Consider the following 20,558-nt stretch of genomic DNA (forward strand, 5'->3'; position numbering starts at 1 on the left):
TAAATTGTTTACTAATAGCACTTATTTCTGTGGATGGTTGCTTTGTATTGTCTGTAGGGTGCAGAGATAAATATCTACATGGTATATATTTAAAAGCATATGTTGAACTCCATTCATGGTGCTACAGAACCAACTTAGGTGGTTTGACCTTCTGTCAACGCTCTGCCTAAAGCACAGGAAGAGGCTGTTGACCTTTTTTGCTGCAAAGGCACACCGCTGACTCCCGTGCAACTTGGTGTCCACCAGGACCACCAGCTTCTTCACTGCACACCTGGTCCCCAGCCTGTAATGGTGCATAGGGTTACTCCTCCTTTGGTGCAGGACTTGGCTTTTCCCTTTGTTGAACTTCACAAGGGTTCTGTCAACCCATTTCTCCAGCCTGACAAGGTCCTGAATGGTAGCACAACCATCTGGTGAACAAGCACTCCTCCCAGTTTTGTGTTGTCCGCAATCCAGTCTTGTCTTGTGTTAAGAAGCCTTGTAGTTTTGGCAGCATCAATTAAAATCAGTGATTCTAGACAATATCAGGTTTCCAGCCAAAAGTCAGTAAGTGTTACATTCTTGAAACAGCATCTTCAAGGTGGGGTAGTTTGGCTACAGCTGAAAAGCCTGGGGTTTCCAGTAGTTTTTGATAGTTTCAGGCCAGCTTCCAGAGAACAAATGCTTTATTGTTCTGACATTTCACCAAATAAGTCAGAGATATTTTGAGCAAAACATGTTGATCATAGCAGTCAGTTGGGTTTGGAAAAGGCCTATCACTTGGAAAAAAACAGCAACTGCATTAATCTTTTTTTTTACTCTTTCATCTATAAATGTCAGAGGGATAAAAAATAACCACTCCACTACAAGTCTTCTCTTATTCTGGGCAAATTGTTTCTTTATTCTTCTTGAATCTGGGGTTCTAGCATTTCCAATGCAAAAGCTAAAGTAAGTGTATTTGTGCCTATACCCTGTGAGTATTCAAACAAGTTATTAGTAATGAAATACATCTATTTATTCATTCAAGTATGGCTTCCATGAACTACCATAGTCTTATAGGTATCAGATCACCCTTATTTGGCAATCTGTTTAAGAATATATTTATTTAAAGAAGAAAATTCAACTCACTCAAACAAGCATTACAAAAGAAACATGATCTTATCGAATTTTCATGGCAAGGTTTTGGTAGCAGGGGGGCTACAGGGGTGGCTTCTGTGAGAAGACGCCAGAAGCTTCCCCCATGTCCGAAAGAACCAATGTCAGCTGGCTCCAAGATGGACCTGCTGCTGGCCAAGGTTGGGCCAATCAGCAATGGTGGTAGCGCCTCTGTGATAACGTATTTGAGAATGGGGAAAAAAACCTGCTCAATAGAAACTTCAGCCAGAGAGAGGAGTGAGAATATCTAAGAGAAACAGCTTTGCAGACACCAAGGTCAGTGAAGAAGGAGGGACAGGAGATGCTCCAGGTGCCAGAGCAGAGATTCCCCTACAGCCCGTGGTGCAGCCCATGGTGAGGCAGCTGTGCCCTGCACCCATGCAGGTCCATGGTGGAGCAGATCTCCACCTGCAGCCCGTGGAGGACCCCACAGCGGAGCAGGTGGATGTACCTTAAAAGATGCTGTGACCCTCTGGAAAGCCTGCGCTGGAGCAAGCTCTTGGCAGGACCCGTGGACCCATGGAGAGAGGAGCCCATGCTGGAGCAGGTTTGCTGGCAGGACTTGTGACCCTGTGGGGGACCCACGCTGGAGCAGTCTGTGCCTGAAGGACTGCACCCTGTGGGAGGGACCATGTTGGAGAAGTTCATGAAGAACTGCAGGTCATGGGAAGGACTTATGCTGGAGAAGTTCATAGAGGACTGTCTCCTGTGGGAGGGACCCCACACTGAAGCAGAGGAAGAGTGTGACAAGGAATGAGTGGCAGAGACAATGTGTGACGAATTGAATGAAAATGAGCCTGGGAAAAAGGGAGATGTGGGGGGAGCGTGTTTTTAAGATTGGTTATATTTCTCATTATCTTACTCTGATTTGACTGGTAATAAATTAAACTAATTTCCCCAAGTTGAGTCTGTCTTGCCCATGATGGTAATTGGCGTGTGATCTCTCCCTATCCTTATCTCAACCCATGAGCCTTTCATTACATTTTCTCTCCCATGTCCAGTTGTGGAAGGGGAGTGATAGAGCTTGTTGGGCACCTGGCATCCAGCCAGGGTCAACCCACAACACATACATATACATTTTTATGAGTAGATCTCAACACAGTCATTCCATTTAGTGCTCTTTTGAGATGCAATCAGAAAGTTTATCTATATAAGTTACCAAGTACTCAAACTATCTTCTATAGTAGCAAGTGTTGAGTGTGCTTCCACTGATTTCAAGATGAGCAAGTTTGAACCAAATATCTGTTGTAATGGAAAGTGAGAACTCTTGCTCTTGGGTATTTCTGTATTTCCCATTAAGTTTGAACACTTGTTCTTATTCTTAATTTTCAGGAAAAGAAATAGACACTTGTTTTCACTGGAAGATACTCCCCCTTCTTTTGGCTACAGTTTTCATTTGCTACTCATTTAGCTCTACTGACATCAACAAAACAAGTCCCATTTTATATTGCATATGACTGCCAAGTTCTGTTTATTAATTATTATATCTCTTTAATACATTCTATGCTTAGCTGATGAAAATAGCTTGTTTAGTCTGATCTTAAACAGAGTCCACTATACTTGAAAGCTGATACTGCACCTTAGAATTTTTTAATGACTGATAATATACTAAGCTAGTTCCAGCTGTAGACAACAAGTATTTCCAACTAAAATAATTTTTGATGACTTATTTACAGAGGGAAAAGTGGTCAACGGACATGGCTTATCTTAATGGGCTGTAAACCTCATGTAACATAGTGAAAAAAATGACCAAAAAAAGGTTATCATAGGTATAAATTTGTTACGAGCTGTCAATGGTTCAAATCAATATATATGAAAGATTGCTTTCATTGCATATCTCTTTTTCTGTTATTGGTGGTTTGGGGTTTTTAGGTGTCTATATCCCCTTCTCTTATTATAGTATCTAACAGTTGTATCATACCACATGTTTCAAGGTAAGAGATTTCTTTTTCCTTATTATTTGACTGTTGAATTAGGTTAACAGGTAAATTCACAATCCTTAAAAATATTCAAATATCTTGATAACAGTATTTAGAGATGCCTATAAGAAAGGTCCAGCACTCATATGTGCAGTCGATACCTCTCTATCAGGAGTTGAAACCAAAGGCAAAGTCTTCCTTGTAGGTAGAGAAGTTAGTGCAAATTTCCATTGATTTCAGTATAGCTAGCACTACAACTGCAATATTTCCTTTTGTTGTCTCAGCTTATTTTCATTAGCTAGATTACATTTGTTTAAAAATAAAAAGCTGCATACAAATAAGATCTGTTGATTAAATACCAATAAACTCCAGGCAGGCAGGTTGGGATTTATATTACCTAACTTAAATCATCTAAAAGTCAAATCTACGCTAATCACCTAGGCTCCCTCTATAGTCCACAGAGTCTGAAGGGTGGTTCTCTTTTAAAATTAATATTCATCTTACATCAAATGGCTCCCTTGGGGTACCCATTTCGATCAGATATAGAACAAGTCAAGCTTACACTGTATGCCTAAGTAAAATACATTTCTTTGAGACTGACTTCCAGGGCAACTGTTGATTTTGGAAGAATTGCAGATGCTAATGTCAACATCAGCAGTTTAACTGATGAGCAGCTGGTACTAGACTGATGAGCAGGATGATTGCAATTCATCAAAGGACTAATGAAGATGTACATAAGACACCTCTGGTACTTTCTGGAGGAGAATATGAAAACCAAGAAATAGCTAAATATAGCATTTCAAAATACACAACATGAAATGAACAGAGAGCGCTGCAAATGACTTAAAATTGTGTACAAGCTCATTGTTTAGGTAAAAATTGACAATTAAAAGGGACATGACATGTATTACAGAAGATAATAAATAGGAGGATATATGAAACAAGGTATTAGAAAGGGATTAAATGTTTGTAAAGTTGAATCATAAACCAGACCTTTTGAATTTAAGTTGCAAGACAGCTGAACCTTAGAAAACACTTTCTGCCCCCCTTTACAAGACATCATGCTTGCTTGATATTACAATGAATAAAGAAACCATATGTCCATTCGTTAGTCTATTAGTCTGGAACCAGATGAGAAAGGATGAGAAGCTGACCCAGGTGGCGCTAGCTATGGCTAATGAGTTAGTGGATGCTCTCTGGAATCTTCAAAAGTTTATCCTGGTCTGCTGCACACCTGGAGAGCCAAAGCTCCTTGATCCCCTTAATAGTGAAACACAGGGAGACTGAAAGGAATAGCCAGGACTATTTATTTTCTTCTGAAGATAAATCCCATGAAAAAGCTGAAAGCATGTTTAAATAGAAATATTATGAGTAAAATAACCTGTGATAAACTCATCTAAACAGATCAATAGGTACTCAGTCTCCTTTCAAAAGAAAGATTATAAAGTATTAACTACTACAGGAAGAAGTTAGGAGTAAGTATATATGTCAGGAAAAATATTTCCATCGGTTGTGTCCTCCTTCAGAAAAAGCAATAATTCTAACCTTTTTAAATGTAAATATTTTCATTTATTGCCAATTAAATAGACCCAGACAAACATTAAAAAATGCACCTGCCCGTACCCCCTTCCCAGTCGCACCTTCTCCCCTTCGCTCCCAACTCCTCTCCCTCCAGGGGCACAGGGGGTGGAGCTTGGCTGAGGGGCTCAGCTGTGTCCTGCGCTGGGGCCGTTGGAGCCGGCTGGGACCGGCTGGGACCGGCTGTGTCTGGCACGGGGCAGCCCCGGCCTCTCCCCACAGAGGCCGCCCTGCAGCCCCCTGCCAGTGCCTGGACACAGACACCTCATACACCTATTCTTCAGATTTCTAATTAACCTTTCTTTTTATTTTCTTTTTTTTTTTTTTTTTTTTTCCTTTTAACATTTTATTATAAGGGTCTATTTCTATCAAAATCCACAACAGGAGTAATTTATAAGGGACCCACTCTCATGTTAGAAAGCACATCACTTGTTAGTTCTTCATCTAGATTAGGCCTTATAAAACTGTTAACATTCAATTCAATACAGTCCTGCTCAGTGAGGGCATTGCCTGTGCTGGGGTCACTCCATCTTTCAGACCATCCTACCTCTTGGAGCAGCCATCTCTTGCTGCTCTGAGATGCTGGATTGGATCTCAAAACATCATCCACCCAGTCAGGGTCAGCTCTATCCAAACTAGTCCTGACAGATGCCTCCTAAATATCCATATTGATAGAAACCATGAAGAAAAGCATCAGAGCTGGTAGATCACTATATTCTGAGGGACCTACTACATGTCATACATGCTGAGTTTCATCAGATTTGCTTCCAGACTTTTGTCAAGAAATTTCAAAATGTTCCATGTTAGCTGAAGATGCATGAAGCATTCCCAGAGAAAAAAAAAATCTTTTCTATCTCTTCTGTATCTTTTCTACCTCTTATTCCCCCAGCACCTTAGTAAAATGTAGGAGGGTTAGGGTTTTGTTTGTTTTTGTTTTTTTTTTTTTTTTTGGGGGGGGGGGGGGGGGGGGGCGGGTGGTCCATCTCTTTAGAAACACTCTAAATTTTCCTAAATATAATGGGTCTTTCCACTACCAAGAATCACAAAGAAAAGATATTTTGTGTCAGTAAAAAGGACAAAAAATCAGATTTGAGGTTCTTTTTATCTCTTATTTCTCACAGACTAATGGTGGAAAAATGGAAACCAATCCCCTAGAGGCAGAGATGCAAACTAGAGTAAAATTCTTGCTTCATCCAATGGTGTTGGGTATCCCAGGTGGAGTTCATCAGGCAAATAAGTTTCGGGCTTTTCTTTTTCCCAGTGTAAATTACACCAGTAGCCCTTTTGTCCTTATAGTCCATTCTGGTTTTAGAATCAATGAATAGACAAATGAGTGCAGTAAACAGCTGTGAGCAAAGATTTTACACTTTACATTTACTTGTAGGAATATCATTTAAATAATTTAATGTAGAAAATACCACTACAGCTCACATGCAGTGTAAAGGCTAATTTAAGAGCATTTCTTGTTTGTTAGTAGTAATATATCTCACAAGTATAAATATAAATTGAAGAACCCAGGTCTGGATGATCCAGACCTCATAGGACGAGGTTCTACAAAGCTCCATGAAGGATTCATTACAGTCCTCAAACATTTTTGAGGAAAGTAGATTGATCCTACTTTCTTCACAGTTTTGCCAAAGGTTAATTTAAAGTCACAGTGTATCCTTGACTCAGATATATGGAAGTGACGCTCATTGCTCCTTGATGAAAGTGCTGTGCTGTATTGTAATTTTATTTCTCAGATCTGTTTTGAAATAGAATTTTATTTCTGTGACTAAGCAATCAGTTTCCAGCAGAAGGAGCACTGGCAATACACGTAGGTAAACCACAATCCTTGGGAATTTATTTTGATAAAAGAGCTTTAAGAATTATATATGAAGCTTATTCTCTGCTACAGGACATTTTCTTCTATGTTCATTCAAGAAAAGTGACACCAGTTTAACCAGGGATGTTAGCAGCCATGTGCTGGTTCTCCCTCCCCTTCTACCACACACTCCTGAATTAAGTCCAGCTTTAGCTGGCTATTGAAGTCTTACACACTTGCATCACAGCCATCAGAGTTGCAAAAAGAAAGGAAGGGAAATTTAATTGTTTTTACCCCTGTGGCAGGTGCACCCACCCAATGCAAACAGGGCTTCTTGGCTGCTGAAGTGTAGCAGCTCCTGATTGCCTTTGCTCTCGGGGCCTCACAGTAGTTGGAGCCTTTGGCCAATGGGAGCCGCTATTGACTACAGGTCAGATTCGGCCTGGGTATAAATGGAGTTCCCTGGGGGAGCCATTTTGAGCTCGTCCGCTGGAGCAGCACACTGCAGTTGAGGACTCTCCCCTTGGGTCAGGATGGTGCCCAAGGAAACTCCTCGAGGTGACTTGGGTCGGGACGCTGCCCTGAGCAGGTCCTCGAGGTTGAGAGCCCTCACTTTTTAGGTGAGTAATACAGCATTTTGGGTTGTCGTTAAACCCTAGGGAGTGGTGCTTTGTTCTATGTTTCAGATTGTCCTTAAACCGTAGGAAGTTGTTCTGTTCTTCTCTCACAGACATTCAAACCTGTAATTTATGGAGAGCTAGTTAATTGTGTTAATAATAAATTCTTAATTTTTGTTGGTTGGTTGGTTGTTTCTTTGAGAGCCTCCATAACAACCCCTTTGCCCAGCTGTAAATGTATCTTATGCTTAAGTTTTTATCTTATTTCTTTTCAAAATATGATGCAGCTGTGCAATAGTTACCCTCTAGAGAGTCATTTCTCTTCAGTTTCATGACCTCTTTCTGCTGTTCATGGTACCATTTACCATCTTACACATGATCACAGTGGGAACACCAAGGTCTCTGTCCTCTGTTAGCTTGAGGAGAACTCAAGGGTAAGGCCTGAACCAATATGGCCTGACAGGAGGTTTTAGGCACTGCAATTTCTCTCTTTCATCAGAAGATTTGTGAAAGAAAAGAAAGTTTAAGGCATTTCATATATTTTGTCATTGTGCCATCCCCAGCATCATTACATGACTCTCATCAAAATGGAATCACTGGGACCTCCCAGAGCTGACAAGTGTTCCTTTGCTAATTTGTAAATGAATATGCCACCTTTCATGACCATACCTCTTATTACTGATACAAAAGAATAAGAGCACAGAGGTCAGCCTAATTTAAGAGGGGAAAAAGTATAACATGGAAGATAATTCCTAAGGTGTTTGTCACTCAGTTACCTCTTTTTTTCTGTCCACTAAGCAACTAGTCGTATCTGTTATATCAGTAAATGTTTTAAAGTACTTTGTATTTTTTTGCCAGACAGTCAGTGTATTGCTGTTTTCTACCTGGACTCCACTAGGCTGGCCAGGAAAAAAAAAAGTGTTTTACACTGCTGCTACACCAGCCTAAATGGAAACCTGACTATTTACAGTAATCTGTAATTTCCATTTCAGGAATAAATTGATTTTTCCCTCTTGTTATTGAAACCTGAATAGTTAATATATCTTCAGCATTGATATGCTAAAGAAATCACAATGATACTACAGGTGGGGGGGGAAATCAACAGTGTACCTTGACTTTAAGCCTCTGGTTCCTCACAATTCAAAATCTCACTCTGATAGCACTCTTTTTTTCTTCCCCTTCTGTCTTCCCTAAGAATCTATAATTGGTTTTGTTGTTTGTTTTTTTCTTATGTGTTTCATTGAATACTATATTCTCTTTATGTCATGCCATTCAAAGTCACCCTGAAAACAAGTGATTAAGACACAAATAATTGTATTCAAGAAAAACTCTTTTCAGGAAAGACTTATTTTCTCTGCCAAAATCAAATATCTTTTTTCACTGGAATTTCACATAAAAGCAAGTCCAAGGTCAATATCAAGCTTGCAAAATTATATCTAATGTCTCAGAACTGATATAATCCAGTTTCAGACCAGCACATAAAAAGTCTTGGTGGCATGATAGGTGGCTTGCTACCATCAGGGATGAATAAGAGAGACATTTTTATCTTAGACCTCCCTGAGTCATTTGACACATCAGTCATATTTCCAAGGGAATGTTTTCATATTGAGGTACATCCAAAGAATGTGATGGAAAATGGTACCAAAGATCAACCATCTCTCTGGTCCTTCATGGCATTTAAATGCAGTCATAAAATGATATAGACTCATATCAGGAACCTTTCACCATTTATATGTCTACACCAGTTCAGTACACATGACACAACACTTGGAAAGCAAGTCCAGGTCTAAGATGAAAAACAGTTTGTTGAAATTAAAGCCATAAAGGTCAGCGGTGATGCTGACGAGCAAAGAAAAGCACTTTAAAAGGTTGTTACTAAGAAACAGCTGTTGGATGAAGAATGCATACCTATCATTGGGCAACACAGTCTATAGTTTATTACTCTCTGCGTTCCTTACTGATTTTAGACTCTTACTGACCCACACTTCTGAGCGATGCCTTCTGTTTGTCACCAGCTGCCCAAAGAGACTTAACACTACTCTAGCAATGACTGTGACATTCATGATTTTCTCACTTCTTGGCTGAGTTAAAGCCATGAAATATAGCTTGGAATTAAATCATTAATTGCAGATACTGTCTGCATTGGATCTGGCGTGTCCAGGAGACATAACAAACATAATTGTCTGGTTTTATCACTGCTTGTCACCAAGTCAAAGTCAGAATCTTGAGCCTTATTTATGGTCCCCAAGAGATGGAGGATATATTTATCTTGTCTAGCCTTAAAGTTTGTATTGTATATGTGTGCATATTCTTCAAGTGTCTTTATAGCCATTGGAGAGGAACAGGCACTTTTAGAAAACAGAGGTGGTGAGACTGTGATCAACAGCTCTGGTCTGTTGGCACCACTGAACTTTCTATATAACCGTGAAGTTCATGGAATTTCATGGGATCATTCTTCAAAAGTACCATGAGCTATCCTAAAAGCAGACAATCATAACGAGCCTCTCCATCTCCTATTGCATTTCTTTGACCTACCATCTCTTTTATGAACACATAGAAAAGAAAAAGAAAAAAGAAAAAAAAACTTCCAATCAAAACACTTCACTGCATACACAATTCTCTCCCCTGGGAGAGGTTGAGCAAGAAAATGAGCTACAGTTGAAACATGTTAGTCACTTTACTTAGTGTGCTAATGGAAGATACTCCAATATTGTGGGCGATGAGGGCTGCATAAGAATTAATACAGTAGAATAGAAACTGCTTGCTTACAATGGGCAGAGAAGAGAGATTCTGAATAGGACTAGATTTATTTTATCAACTACACAGCAGTCAAAGCTGTTTCAATGAAGATAAATGAAGAACTCTATCATCTTACTTTGTAGACTTATTTAACCAACAGACTGTCTTCTCTATGATTTGTGAGGGCTTTACACATTAGAAACTAACTGAGATATATCATGACTGTCAAATCCTGGTATTCCTGTGGGTTTCACATACAGTACAATAGAGCCACTTTCATTATCTTTGTGTTACAGATAATGGATAATAAACCATCTTACAGTACCCAAAGGAAAGCCTCTTGGAGCATAGAAACACTCTTAATACATGGAATACATTTTAAACCTTTTTTTTTTCTGAAAAAGTCTTTGAATCAAAATGAAGATGACTTTATTTTTTGAAAGCTACAGGGGTTTTTTTTACTTTTTTTTTTTTTTTTTTTTTTAATGGAAAGACTACTGTGCGGTTATTCTTACTTACCAAAGCACTTACATTTCAGTAGTTGGAAAAGGTTAAGGGATTAGGATTCCAAGAAAATCAGTGAAAAATTCCAATGGTCAACAACATCAACTGACTTTCTACTCCCCCTGTTTGAGCTCTACCTCACTGGTTTCCCTTTGCATGTAATGTCCTTCTATCTTTGTTCTTCCTAGTGCTGGACTGCTACTGCTCTTTCTTCCCTTTACCCACAGTCACTCTCATTTCTTTCTCAGTCTCATACACCTCTCTGTGCTTCATAATGCGACTCCTTCACTGGAATCTCATAATTCAAAATGAGAAGGATTCACATTAAACCTTTTATTCCTCCAAAACAGGCAACCTCCAGTGTATGAAAGCAACATCTGTGGAATGGTGCAACACCACTCAGTCATGAGACAACATATCAGTTAGCTAAAAATTGAAAACCAGGCCTGTCATAGATCTCACCACAGCCTGCAGATGACTGTTCAGACAGATATTAAACTCACATAAGCTCTGTGTCATGTGTGGAAACCTTAAATAATTTCAAGCAACCCAAGTGGCACTAGATGCCTATGTTTTTTCCTAGCCCTCATTTTCTCTGATATGGCATTTATTGTGAAGTGACTCCTTCACACTCAAGCTAGAAAAGATATTTTTGCTGAGATTTTTATCTGCCTGAGATGCATAATTCCTTTGAGGTTTCCTAGCTGCCATTGCACATTCACTGGCAGCTCTTTAAAGAACAAAAGTAGCTTATTTTATTACCATTATATCATGTCTTTTCTCCCTATTGCATTCATTAGTTTTATCATTTACATTAGTTGCATTGGTGGTACACAAGATATAACAGAGACAAAGTTTGTAATAAGTGCTACTTTTAATTACATTTATCCACACAGTAAGGGTGAGCAGACTTTGAAGAGCACAGGAGTTTCACAAAATCTTCTTCAGCTCACAAGAAGGAACAGCAATTCTCAAGTCCAAGAATAAATTCTGGACAAAAACCAGGCTGAGATAATTCTGTCAACTGGTAGACAACTTGAGGGAAGAGCGTATTCGTTACTTGTACAACATATGGAGCTGTAGCTAGACTATTCCTTAGTCCCTCTGGAAAACATAGGATCTCTGGGAAAGGCTTAACAGGAGTTAAAGAAGCAGTAGAAAATTGTGCAGTGCTGTTAAGCCAGTCCTTCTTTCACACCAGTGACTTTTAGAATTCAGTAATCTATGAGCTTTGTTTCTTTGGACCCTAAACACCTAAAAAGTGTTTACAGGTTTTTGGGATGAAGAGGTAGATGCCCAAGATGTATTTTTGGTGAAAATTTTTCTGCCACTGAGAAAAAGATGTTCATGCCCTTCATTAGCTCTATGTCTGAGGGCATTCCAGAGAATTTTCTTGTTTGGCCTTACACATATATGCAAATAAATGCTCTGATTGCATGTTCTGATATCAGCTTGAGTTGCTTAAGCGTGCTCGGTACAGGAAGAAGTGGTCTTTTCTGCAAGGACTGTTTAGCCTATAATTTAAATGGATTTACCTGTGCATTAATATCTTATATAAAGCTTCAAACTCACTTCGGACTAGGCATCTTAAATACTTGCAAGATGCCTAGCTCAATTTGAGTATGCAGTTATTGCCATAATGGTAATAATTCATGTGAACATTAGTGGGTTCACTACAGTATGCATCCCCTGTATTTAATAAATATTTAACTGTCCACTGTGTAATAATTAATCACTTCAGCTTTCCTTCTAAATGTCCTTCTGTTAAAGTGGCAAGGCAGGTTTATGTATATAAAAAATCTGCCTTTCCAAAATGCAAGCTATGGCAGACAGTTCCTCTATCTCCACTGTAATCCAGTCCTACAATAAGTATTTGTTCAGAGTTCACAATTAATTGAACTTAACAGAGTGAGAAGAGAAAACAAAGAATTTGAGGCATTCAGGAAAAAATAAAAAAACAAAGGCAGGCAGTAGTTGAAACAGGATCAGAGGTGCAGTTTAAAAGCTTATCTTGAGAGCATAATGAATTTGTAACTAGACCTTTACCAATGACATCAAAGACCTCAGTTCCAGTCTCAGTTATGGTCCTGACCTGCTATGTGGCATTTCCTTTCAGCCCTTTGTGACTCTGTCACTGGATCTACCAAGAAGATAAGGTTTCTTTTAGATTAAAAAAATATACAATAGCTATAGAAATATACCCACCTTCTGGATTTGCACCATGGAATTCAATAGTGTTCTGTAGTTGGGAAATTACAGATCTACACAGAGGGCTGCAGATACTTAAAAGCTCAGAAGAAGTATCTCTGTTAATTGCATAATCCTTCATAAAATACATAGAGACAAAAATCTTTCCTTTTGGGCACTGTCTTTAGTTCCTAGGAAAATGTGTTTAAGCCAGTCATCTATCACTATAGGAATTGCAACGAACAAATATATATTTTCTTATATATTCTGTCTCTGGAGTTCAGATGCGTCTTTCTGCTTTTGGTCTCTATCCTAAACTGATTACTGGGGTCAAACATCTGATACATCGCTTTCAAAAATCATAGTATTCAGTTCATTATTTCAGAACATGGCAGAAAATGGTAGCTTCAGCAGTCAAATGTCTTTTAACTCTGTCATGGGACATGTATGTTCAGTTCCACAGATTGCTTCTTGCAGTTTTTATTTTATTTTCCATCAAAGACTTATTTAAAACAGAAGAGTTCTAAGAGGAGGGAACAGGATTTCCCAGCTTCCATACTCAGGCTGTTTGAATACTCTCCTGGAATGTTTGAGTCCAAATTTCTTCATGCTTCAAAGTTATCTCTTCTGCCCCTTTCCTCTCCCCTCTTCCACAAAAAGGAAACAGTGCTCTCGAAGATACTTTTAAAGGTGCTTACTGTCCCTGTGCCTTTCACAGTCTGAACTCCTAGGAATACTCTGAAAATGACTATGAGATTGAGGTCTGTGAGCAAGACAGGGGGATGTCTGAGCTGTAAATGCCTTAGAGGTTTGGAGTGAGAAGGAAGTCACACTGCTTAACACTGTCAGGTTGTGTGATATAAAGCCTGTCTCCGTACACACAGAGGAGCTCAGAGATACAATGAAGGCAGAAGAGGCCCATTACTCCAATCAGAGACATGAGTCACTGCCCTGGCCCTGCCAGTGCTGTCCCAGGAGAGCTCCACTCCCATGGGCCAGGGGTGGCACCAACAATATGAGGCAGCAGGAGTAGCACTTTGGGTAACCTCACTAAGTGGGTTCACTGCCTAGGGTCATGGGACAACTTATGGGATGCAGGGAAAGAGTATCCTGGGATTGTGTATGACTTATGCAGCAGGGTGTGTCTCTGCTCCCGCGGGGTCTCTCCAGGGCTGCAGGGGATCCCTGCTCCGGGCCTGCAGCACCTCCTGCCCTCCTCGTCCTCCGGCCTCGGGGTCCCTCTGCTGCTGCTCCCTCCTTGGCTTCCTCCTCCTCTGCCTGGGCCGCCTTTGGCCCTTGCTGAAACCTGGTTTCCCCCGGGCGCCCCCAGCTTGGCTGAGGGGCTCAGCTGTGTCCTGCGCTGGGGCCGTTGGAGCCGGCTGGGACCGGCTGGGACCGGCTGTGTCTGGCACGGGGCAGCCCCGGCCTCTCCCCACAGAGGCCGCCCTGCAGCCCCCTGCCAGCGCCTGGGCACAGACACCCCACACGCTGGTGTCTCTGGGTATCTGTATCCATTTTGCTCTCAATGGTGTCTGTGTGTCCACAGTTCAGCACCTGGAGTGAGTGTGAGTGTGCGAGTGAGTGTGTGAGCTCTGGTGAGTATCGAGGCAGACCTGACAGCCAGGGGGGTGTGTGTGTCTCAGGGTGAGGCCCCTGGAGGACCTGGCTGCCTGACAGACCAAGCAATCCAGGAGAGCTCCTGGAGAGTCTGTACCTTTTAGGGGGGTGAACTGAGAGACCCACTTGTGTGTGTCTGTGTGTGTCTGTGCAGGAGGCACCAAGGGGGAATGAGGATCCAGGAGCAGCTACTGGATGGACTGTTTGTGTAAGCCCAGTTACTGGAGGGACCCAGCGTGTGTGTATATGTGCATGTGTGTGTATATGTGTGTCTGTGTGCTTTGCTGTGCACACAGGGGATCCATAGCAGTTTGAATGCCCAGGTGCCAGCCACTGGAAAGACTGGGAGCCAGGGGCAGCTACTGGGCAGACTGAATGTCTGAGACCAGCTGTTGTATGGACCCATATTGTACACATGTATCTCTACACCCTCATAATCAGACAGTGAGAAGAACAAGATGAGGCCATGGGCTCTGTTTGCGTTTGTGTGAGTGTTGAGTGTACCTGTTTCTTTGGCTGGCTGTGTATATATGAGCTATTAATCCCCAGATGTAAGAGTTCGGGAAAGGAAGGCAAGCGACCAGCATGGATGAGTTGATACCTGCTGGTCAAACTAAAGGGAAGGAAGTATATCCACAGGCAGCAGCGCAGGGACAGGTATCCTGGGAAGAGTATAGAGATGCTGCCCGGTTGTGTAGGGATGGGGTCAGGAAGACCAAGGCATGGCTGGAGCTGAACTTAGCAAGGGATGCAAAGAATAATAAGGGTTTCTACAGATATTTCAGCCAGAAAAGGAAGGTCAAAGAAAGTGTACCCCTTCAGTAAGCAAGACTGGCAAACTGGTAACAACAGACAAGCAGAAGGCTGAGGTATTCAACAACTTTTTTACATCAGTCTTCACTGGGAACCTCTCTTCCCACACCTCTCAAGGGGATGGACCAGAAGACAGGGACTGGGGGATCAAAGTCCCTCCCACTGTAAGAGAAGATCAGGTTCATGATCACCTGAGGAACCTGAAAGTACATAAGTATATGGTGCCTGACAAAATCATCCCAGAGTCCTGAGGGAACTGGCCAATGTAGTTGCCAAGCCACTCTCCAAGATATATGAAAAGTCATGGCAGTCAGGTGAAGTCCCTGGTGAACAGAAAAGGGGAAATATTGTACCCATTTTAAAAAGGGTAGAAAGGAGGAACCTGGGAACTACTGACCTGTCAGCCTCACCTCTGTGCCTGGGAAGACCATGGAACAGATCCTCTTAGAAGCTATGCTAAGGCACATGGAGAACAGGGAGGTGATTCAAGGCAGTCGGCATGGCTTCACCAAGGGCAAGTCTTGCCTGACCAACGTTGTGGCCTTCTATGATGGAGTGACTACATCAGTGTCCAAGGGAAGAGCTGCGGGTGGCATCTATGTGAACTTCTGTAAGGCCCTTGACATGGTCCCCCACAACATCCATCTCTCTAAATTGGAGAGATAAGGATTTGACAGGTGGACTGTTTGGTGGATGAGGAATTGTTTGGATGGTCACATCTAGAGCGTAGTGGTCAATGGCTCAATGTCCACATGGAGATTGGTGACAAATGATGTCCCTCTGGAGTATTGGGACCAGTACTGTTCAATATCTTCATCAATGATATAGTGGGATCGAGTGCACCCTCAGCAAGTTTGAAGACAACACCAAGCTGTGTGGTGCAGTTGATACACCTGAGGGACAGGATGCCATCTAGAGGAACCTGGACAAGCTCGAGAAGTGGGCCCATGTGAACCTCATGAGACTCAAGCAAGGTCCTGCACATGGGTCAGGGCAACTCCCGGTGTCAATACAGGCTGGGGGATGAAGGGATTGAGAGCAGCCCTGAGGAGAAGGACTTGAGGATACTGGTGGATGAAAAGCTGGGCATGAGCTGGCAATGTGCTCTCACAGCACAGAAAGACACTGTAACCTGGGCTGCATCAAGTGTGGCCAGCAGGTGGAGGGAGGTAAATCCGCCCCTCTGCTCTGCTCTTGTGACACCTGACCTGGAGTACTTCGTCCATCTGTGGGGTTCTCAGCACAGAAAAGACATGGACTTCTTGGAGTGGGTCCAGAGAAGGGACACAAAAATAATTAGAGGTCTTGAACACCTGTCCTATAAAGAAAGTTAGAGACAGTTGGGGCTGTTCAGCCTGGAGAAGAGAAGACCTTACTGCAGCCTTTCAGTCCTTAAAGGGGACTTACATGAAAGATGGGAACAGACTTTTTAGCAGAGCCTATTATGATAGAACAAGGGGTAATGTTTTTAAAAGAGGGTGGACTTAGACTAGGTATAAGGAATAATTTTTTTACAATGAGGATAGTGAAACATGGGCACAGGTTGCCCAAAGAGGTTATAGATATCCCATCATTGGAAACATTCAAGGCCAGGTTTGACAGGACTCTGAGCAACCTGATCTAGTTGAAGATGCCACTGCTCATTACAGGGGGATTGGACTAGATGAGCTTTAAAGGTCCCTTACAACCCAAACTATTCTATGATTCTATGAAATGGCTCTTTCATCTGTGTTGAGGAATCGGAATACCATACTTATTCAGTACCAGCACAAAAATATCTAAGCAACATTCAGGTGCCTGAAAATTGCAAGGGGCATGTGACAATGGTAAGTTTCAATGTCAAGTGGCATTGTGTGCCTTTGGATTTTCCAGCTGGCCTGCACTGGTTGCTCCAGCAAACCACAGATCTGCAAGTCTCTGGTATCTTAGGCAGATACTTCAGGCACTGAAACTCACAGTCCTAGGGCTTTACTGTAGGAAGCCTTAGATTCTAAATGTGGATTGCACTTAGGTAATATTGACACCTCTGGCAAGAAAGACAGGAATCTATTCACACGTCAGGCTTACTCTGCAATCTGCAAGTGTCTCTATGGGGTGATTCAGTCAACAAAAGGTCTGCAATGCTTTTTGAAGGAATCTCTCTCCAATAACTGGGAAAAAGCTTAAGATATCTACCTTCATGTGTTTCTGGTAGGTATAGGTTTAAGATGAATGGGAGGAAAGGATGGTCTTAAGGATGGACCTAGAAATTTAACTGCTGATATGAACTTTGGCTGACAGGAAGTCAATTTTAGATTTGGGAGCATGAGTTGAAATTTTAAGTTCCTTCATCCTTTGCAATCCTTTTACTGATGAAGCCCCTAGATGTTTATTCATTTATTTTGCCAAGATCCTATCAGCATACTTTAGCCCTATATCTCTTTTACTGTGTTCATGAGGAAAAGGTAACTGGGTACCCTTCAGGGTTTGTGCCTTTTGTTGGCCTATACCAAGCTGTGTGAAGAATACTAATTTTACTGCCATACTTCCAAAGATGCATTCCTGCATATGTGTGGGTAAATAAGAACAGCTCATCTAATGTTGAACATTTGCATTCATTCTATTTAAAGTACATATTTTTCCCAACATTTCTGGGGTTACCAAATAATTTAGAAGCAATTACTTAAGAACATAGATTTTGAACTGCATGCATTTTGTTTAGTAAAACTGTCCACTTTCCCACATCAGCATACTGAAGGAAAATAAGAACAGCATAATAATAACACCCAGGCTCTTAATACATGGAAAGAGAGGTAAGAAAAAACTGCTGGGAGCTGAAAGTATTTAGTTTCTTTCCTTGATTTTAGCAGATGAAATTAAAAAATAAGACTCCAGATGTCTAACAATTAGGGAGGTGTTGTTTTTTTTGTTTGTTTGTTTTTTTCTTTTTTTGTTTTGGGTATGTTTTTAATCCTGTTGTCAGTTAACTACCTAGGAGGTAGTTCTACCATATAGATACATTTTAAGTGTAAACTTACTGCCAGTGTACCTCACAATCTCATTTCAAAAGCCCAGAGGAGGGAATCAGAAATTAGTCCGAAATTAGATGTTGATTAGAAATGTGTGCAAACTGATGTGCTGTATGGGAGATACGAAGCCACTGCACACCATGGGTGTAGCACTTTATACCCTGCCCTGAGCAAAGAATTGTGCAGAAGCTGAATGCTCAGTAGGGATGTGGATCTCCCTGTAAATACAGAGCAAAGAAACAATCTTTGCCCCAACAAGCTTACAGTCAGCTTAGGGGGAAAAGAAAAGAAAGAAAAAGAAAAGATAAAGAAAAAAAAAAAGAAGATAAACCTTTCTTATTTTTCCTGCTATTTGTATTTGTGTTTCCAGGTTCCAATAAACACTCCTCAGGCAGCACAAACCGGAGTTAAAAGATCAGATTCTTTCAGAATTTTTTTTTTTTTTTCTGCAGGTTTGTATAGTATCTGTTGTGGATGCAGATCTGGACATGATAGGAAAAACACAGATATGTCATTGCAGGTTTAGGCAGGGTGTCAAACTGGAAATCTCATGAGAGTAGTCTTAGAGAATGGATACCTGCAGGGAAACAAGATTGGTCAGGTAGAAAGACAAGTTGGTTGATACTTAATTGATCAAGGCAAATGTTCCTTGATTAATACTATGGCCAATTCTTTGCTGGCCAAGTGACAGCTTGTGGCTATAGCCAGGGCACTGACATCTCCTAGCATGCCACCACACAAAGATTTACTGGAAGCACCAACTTCTATGAAAAAATAACTGTATGAGATTTAGAAAAAAAAACAAGAAACCAACATTCCAGATAACTGAGAAAAAACTTACAGCTTTCCCAGAACACCCATAAATTATTAAAACCCCTGCCTTTATTATTTTTAATGTTATGATTTTTATAAAATCTTATTTTCAAGCATATAACAGTCAATTATTTGAACCTCTACTTCTGGTAATATACTATTCACTCACTTCTCGTTAATCACCTGCTCCACTGAAATCAACATTGCTTTATTCCAAAACCACAGCAATTACAAACAATTAAAAACAAATTCCAGAAAAAAAATGCTAATACTAGGAAATCACTATTTTTTATATATAGCACTCTGTCTGCATTCTAGTCTACTTCTATCACTGCTAGCAGGAGTGAAGTATAGATCTGCTAGAAATTTTTCTTAGCATTACAACTCCTACTTTTTAACTCATACCAGGATATCTCCTAATGAAGGCAAGTGAGAAAACTCCCACTTCTGAGGTAGAAAAACTTGTTTTAAGAACACCTTTGTAAGAAATTTGTAAGAATTTGTGGATTTAGTGTGAAGTTCTGAGAGAAAAACAGACAAATGAAGAAAGTTATTCTTTACTAGTGATTCTATGGCTTTTGTATTAATGAACAGGGGTCATTTTGCCTTCTAATAGAGGATTCTCTGCCCTGAAGTAAAATATATTCCAGTAAGGAAAATCCTTTCCTGTCTTTTCCTTGCTCACTTTTTATCTTTGTTCATATCACATGACTTGTTAGATCAAAGTTTCCATTTTAGCTTCATATACATATTGCATGAGTGTCAAGTCCTGACTTTTTGCATCAAAAGTTAATGGAAAAAATCTTTCTTCAGGTGTCTAGGGCATGTACAAATTGTGGTCCCAAGAGGAAATATCCTGATATAGATGCCTGTTGGACTTTCAGAAAATGAGCTATTCAGCTTTCCAAAGGGATTTGGATACCAAATCACCTATAAAATTAATGAGAATTGGGCATACTCAGCCCCTAAGTGGCTTTGAAAAGCTTGTCCTTAAAATCTATACTAGTAAATAATAATGGCTTATTGCTAGGGAGTTTCTAGCTAATCTCAGCACATGACATCACAACAGCATCTTTCACTGGGATCTTATTTTATTAGAAGAATTAATTTCTGTTGTTGAAGACTACCAATACCTGAATATTTCTGAAATTGTTAATTGCAACACTGAGGCTATGTGAGGTACAGATATCTGTTTATATTAAATACCTGATTAACACTTAGGTCCCTAAATCTAGCGTTTTGAATGTTGCTTTCTAAATAGAATTTTCAAAAAACATAACCGAAGTTGACAAAGGGCCAATAAAATACTAATCACTAATCACTCACCACTCACCTGCGGGGACACTCTCATCTTGATAATCTACAGCATTTGCAGCAGACCCGTCATTATCACTAATGCCCTGTGCATTCTCTCTAATACAGGCTGAATGGCAAAACCCTTTTGAACAAAGTCAATTGCCTTTTTTAAGATATTACTTCATGTGATTAATTGTTCCAAGTATTAAATTTGGCCTAAAGTATTTTTGATATAGCAGTATTCTCCATGTAGAAGAAACTGAAAGATGAAAACAGGCTCTATTTTAAATAAATAAATGTATGAATAAATATACAGCTAGCCTTTTTTTATCTGTTTAAGCAGTATGAGAACTTAAAGATGCCTACAAACCAAATTAGTGAAGTGAAGATATAATTTTGCTCTCAGTAAACCGAGAGTGAGTCTAGGATAATTCTGTTCTTTGTGTACTTCTGCCAAGAAACTGATAATGAATGATAATTTTAAGTAGTTATATAACAGTTGTTATTGGTGGTACAAATAGAAGATTCC

Source organism: Strix aluco, chromosome 1, assembly GCF_031877795.1.
Source record: "Strix aluco isolate bStrAlu1 chromosome 1, bStrAlu1.hap1, whole genome shotgun sequence".
Classification (NCBI taxonomy): Eukaryota; Metazoa; Chordata; class Aves; order Strigiformes; family Strigidae; genus Strix; species Strix aluco.